The following is a 5000-nucleotide window of genomic DNA, read 5'->3' on the forward strand; positions in this document are numbered from 1 at the left end:
TGGCCTGTTTTTGGTCCGTTCTTGCATGGCGCGGTGACCGTCGTGAGCGGAGCAAAACGTCAGCCATCTCAGCACCCTGGAACCCCCCGGGTGGCACAGGGCTGGATGGGGCTTTCGTATAGCAGGGACGGTGCTGCCTCACGCTTCGCTCGCTGTTCGCCGCTCGCCGCTCGCTCGCGCAGCCAAAAATGACCAGTTTTGGCCCGTTTTTGGGCTGTTTTGGCCTGTTTATGGTCCGTTCTTGCGTGGTGCGGTGACCGTCGTGAGCGGAGCAAAACGTCAGCCATCTCAGCACCCTGGAACCCCCCGGGTGGCACAGGGCTGGATGGGGCTTTCGTATATAGCAGGGACGGTGCTGCCTCTCGCTTCGCTCGCTGTCCGCCGCTCGCCGCTCGCTCGCGCAGCCAAAAATGGCCAGTTTTGGCCCGTTTTTGGGCCGTTTTAGCCAGTTTTTGGCCTGTTCTTGCATTGCGCGGTGACCGTCGAGAGCGGAGCAAAACGTCAGCCATCTCAGCACCCTGGAACCCCCCGGGTGGCACAGGGCTGGATGGGGCTTTCGTATAGCAGGGACGGTGCTGCCTCTCGCTTCGCTCGCTGTCCGCCGCTCGCCGCTCGCTCGTGCAGCCAAAAATGGCCAGTTTTGGCCCGTTTTTGGGCCGTTTTGGCCAGTTTTTGGCCTGTTCTTGCATTGCGCGGTGACCGTCGAGAGCGGAGCAAAACGTCAGCCATCTCAGCACCCTGGAACCCCCCGGGTGGCACAGGGCTGGATGGGGCTTTCGTATAGCAGGGACGGTGCTGCCTCTCGCTTCGCTCGCTGTCCGCCGCTCGCCGCTCGCTCGTGCAGCCAAAAATGGCCAGTTTTGGCCCGTTTTTGGGCCGTTTTGGCCAGTTTTTGGCCTGTTCTTGCATTGCGCGGTGACCGTCGAGAGCGGAGCAAAACGTCAGCCATCTCAGCACCCTGGAACCCCCCGGGTGGCACAGGGCTGGATGGGGCTTTCGTATAGCAGGGACGGTGCTGCCTCTCGCTTCGCTCGCTGTCCGCCGCTCGCCGCTCGCTCGTGCAGCCAAAAATGGCCAGTTTTGGCCCGTTTTTGGGCCGTTTTGGCCAGTTTTTGGCCTGTTCTTGCATTGCGCGGTGACCGTCGAGAGCGGAGCAAAACGTCAGCCATCTCAGCACCCTGGAACCCCCCGGGTGGCACAGGGCTGGATGGGGCTTTCGTATAGCAGGGACGGTGCTGCCTCTCGCTTCGCTCGCTGTCCGCCGCTCGCCGCTCGCTCGTGCAGCCAAAAATGGCCAGTTTTGGCCCGTTTTTGGGCCGTTTTGGCCAGTTTTTGGCCTGTTCTTGCATTGCGCGGTGACCGTCGAGAGCGGAGCAAAACGTCAGCCATCTCAGCACCCTGGAACCCCCCGGGTGGCACAGGGCTGGATGGGGCTTTCGTATAGCAGGGACGGTGCTGCCTCTCGCTTCGCTCGCTGTCCGCCGCTCGCCGCTCGCTCGTGCAGCCAAAAATGGCCAGTTTTGGCCCGTTTTTGGGCCGTTTTGGCCAGTTTTTGGCCTGTTCTTGCATTGCGCGGTGACCGTCGAGAGCGGAGCAAAACGTCAGCCATCTCAGCACCCTGGAACCCCCCGGGTGGCACAGGGCTGGATGGGGCTTTCGTATAGCAGGGACGGTGCTGCCTCTCGCTTCGCTCGCTGTCCGCCGCTCGCCGCTCGCTCGTGCAGCCAAAAATGGCCAGTTTTGGCCCGTTTTTGGGCCGTTTTGGCCAGTTTTTGGCCTGTTCTTGCATTGCGCGGTGACCGTCGAGAGCGGAGCAAAACGTCAGCCATCTCAGCACCCTGGAACCCCCCGGGTGGCACAGGGCTGGATGGGGCTTTCGTATAGCAGGGACGGTGCTGCCTCTCGCTTCGCTCGCTGTCCGCCGCTCGCCGCTCGCTCGTGCAGCCAAAAATGGCCAGTTTTGGCCCGTTTTTGGGCCGTTTTGGCCAGTTTTTGGCCTGTTCTTGCATTGCGCGGTGACCGTCGAGAGCGGAGCAAAACGTCAGCCATCTCAGCACCCTGGAACCCCCCGGGTGGCACAGGGCTGGATGGGGCTTTCGTATAGCAGGGACGGTGCTGCCTCTCGCTTCGCTCGCTGTCCGCCGCTCGCCGCTCGCTCGTGCAGCCAAAAATGGCCAGTTTTGGCCCGTTTTTGGGCCGTTTTGGCCAGTTTTTGGCCTGTTCTTGCATTGCGCGGTGACCGTCGAGAGCGGAGCAAAACGTCAGCCATCTCAGCACCCTGGAACCCCCCGGGTGGCACAGGGCTGGATGGGGCTTTCGTATAGCAGGGACGGTGCTGCCTCTCGCTTCGCTCGCTGTCCGCCGCTCGCCGCTCGCTCGTGCAGCCAAAAATGGCCAGTTTTGGCCCGTTTTTGGGCCGTTTTGGCCAGTTTTTGGCCTGTTCTTGCATTGCGCGGTGACCGTCGAGAGCGGAGCAAAACGTCAGCCATCTCAGCACCCTGGAACCCCCCGGGTGGCACAGGGCTGGATGGGGCTTTCGTATAGCAGGGACGGTGCTGCCTCTCGCTTCGCTCGCTGTCCGCCGCTCGCCGCTCGCTCGTGCAGCCAAAAATGGCCAGTTTTGGCCCGTTTTTGGGCCGTTTTGGCCAGTTTTTGGCCTGTTCTTGCATTGCGCGGTGACCGTCGAGAGCGGAGCAAAACGTCAGCCATCTCAGCACCCTGGAACCCCCCGGGTGGCACAGGGCTGGATGGGGCTTTCGTATAGCAGGGACGGTGCTGCCTCTCGCTTCGCTCGCTGTCCGCCGCTCGCCGCTCGCTCGCGCAGCCAAAAATGGCCAGTTTTGGCCCGTTTTTGGGCCGTTTTGGCCAGTTTTTGGCCTGTTCTTGCATTGCGCGGTGACCGTCGAGAGCGGAGCAAAACGTCAGCCATCTCAGCACCCTGGAACCCCCCGGGTGGCACAGGGCTGGATGGGGCTTTCGTATAGCAGGGACGGTGCTGCCTCTCGCTTCGCTCGCTGTCCGCCGCTCGCCGCTCGCTCGTGCAGCCAAAAATGGCCAGTTTTGGCCCGTTTTTGGGCCGTTTTGGCCAGTTTTTGGCCTGTTCTTGCATTGCGCGGTGACCGTCGAGAGCGGAGCAAAACGTCAGCCATCTCAGCACCCTGGAACCCCCCCCGGGTGGCACAGGGCTGGATGGGGCTTTCGTATAGCAGGGACGGTGCTGCCTCTCGCTTCGCTCGCTGTCCGCCGCTCGCCGCTCGCTCGTGCAGCCAAAAATGGCCAGTTTTGGCCCGTTTTTGGGCCGTTTTGGCCAGTTTTTGGCCTGTTCTTGCATTGCGCGGTGACCGTCGGAGAGCGGAGCAAAACGTCAGCCATCTCAGCACCCTGGAACCCCCCGGGTGGCACAGGGCTGGATGGGGCTTTCGTATAGCAGGGACGGTGCTGCCTCTCGCTTCGCTCGCTGTCCGCCGCTCGCCGCTCGCTCGTGCAGCCAAAAATGGCCAGTTTTGGCCCGTTTTTGGGCCGTTTTGGCCAGTTTTTGGCCTGTTCTTGCATTGCGCGGTGACCGTCGAGAGCGGAGCAAAACGTCAGCCATCTCAGCACCCTGGAACCCCCCGGGTGGCACAGGGCTGGATGGGGCTTTCGTATAGCAGGGACGGTGCTGCCTCTCGCTTCGCTCGCTGTCCGCCGCTCGCCGCTCGCTCGCGCAGCCAAAAATGGCCAGTTTTGGCCCGTTTTTGGGCCGTTTTGGCCAGTTTTTGGCCTGTTCTTGCATTGCGCGGTGACCGTCGAGAGCGGAGCAAAACGTCAGCCATCTCAGCACCCTGGAACCCCCCGGGTGGCACAGGGCTGGATGGGGCTTTCGTATAGCAGGGACGGTGCTGCCTCTCGCTTCGCTCGCTGTCCGCCGCTCGCCGCTCGCTCGTGCAGCCAAAAATGGCCAGTTTTGGCCCGTTTTTGGGCCGTTTTGGCCAGTTTTTGGCCTGTTCTTGCATTGCGCGGTGACCGTCGAGAGCGGAGCAAAACGTCAGCCATCTCAGCACCCTGGAACCCCCCGGGTGGCACAGGGCTGGATGGGGCTTTCGTATAGCAGGGACGGTGCTGCCTCTCGCTTCGCTCGCTGTCCGCCGCTCGCCGCTCGCTCGTGCAGCCAAAAATGGCCAGTTTTGGCCCGTTTTTGGGCCGTTTTGGCCAGTTTTTGGCCTGTTCTTGCATTGCGCGGTGACCGTCGAGAGCGGAGCAAAACGTCAGCCATCTCAGCACCCTGGAACCCCCCGGGTGGCACAGGGCTGGATGGGGCTTTCGTATAGCAGGGACGGTGCTGCCTCTCGCTTCGCTCGCTGTCCGCCGCTCGCCGCTCGCTCGTGCAGCCAAAAATGGCCAGTTTTGGCCCGTTTTTGGGCCGTTTTGGCCAGTTTTTGGCCTGTTCTTGCATTGCGCGGTGACCGTCGAGAGCGGAGCAAAACGTCAGCCATCTCAGCACCCTGGAACCCCCCGGGTGGCACAGGGCTGGATGGGGCTTTCGTATAGCAGGGACGGTGCTGCCTCTCGCTTCGCTCGCTGTCCGCCGCTCGCCGCTCGCTCGCGCAGCCAAAAATGGCCAGTTTTGGCCCGTTTTTGGGCCGTTTTGGCCAGTTTTTGGCCTGTTCTTGCATTGCGCGGTGACCGTCGAGAGCGGAGCAAAACGTCAGCCATCTCAGCACCCTGGAACCCCCCGGGTGGCACAGGGCTGGATGGGGCTTTCGTATAGCAGGGACGGTGCTGCCTCTCGCTTCGCTCGCTGTCCGCCGCTCGCCGCTCGCGCAGCCAAAAATGGCCAGTTTTGGCCCGTTTTTGGGCTCGTTTTGGCCAGTTTTTGGCCTGTTCTTGCATTGCGCGGTGACCGTCGAGAGCGGAGCAAAACGTCAGCCATCTCAGCACCCTGGAACCCCCCGGGTGGCACAGGGCTGGATGGGGCTTTCGTATAGCAGGGACGGTGCTGCCTCTCGCTTCGCTCGCTGTTC

Source organism: Musa acuminata, unplaced genomic scaffold, assembly GCF_036884655.1.
Source record: "Musa acuminata AAA Group cultivar baxijiao unplaced genomic scaffold, Cavendish_Baxijiao_AAA HiC_scaffold_66, whole genome shotgun sequence".
NCBI classification, from domain to species: Eukaryota; Viridiplantae; Streptophyta; class Magnoliopsida; order Zingiberales; family Musaceae; genus Musa; species Musa acuminata.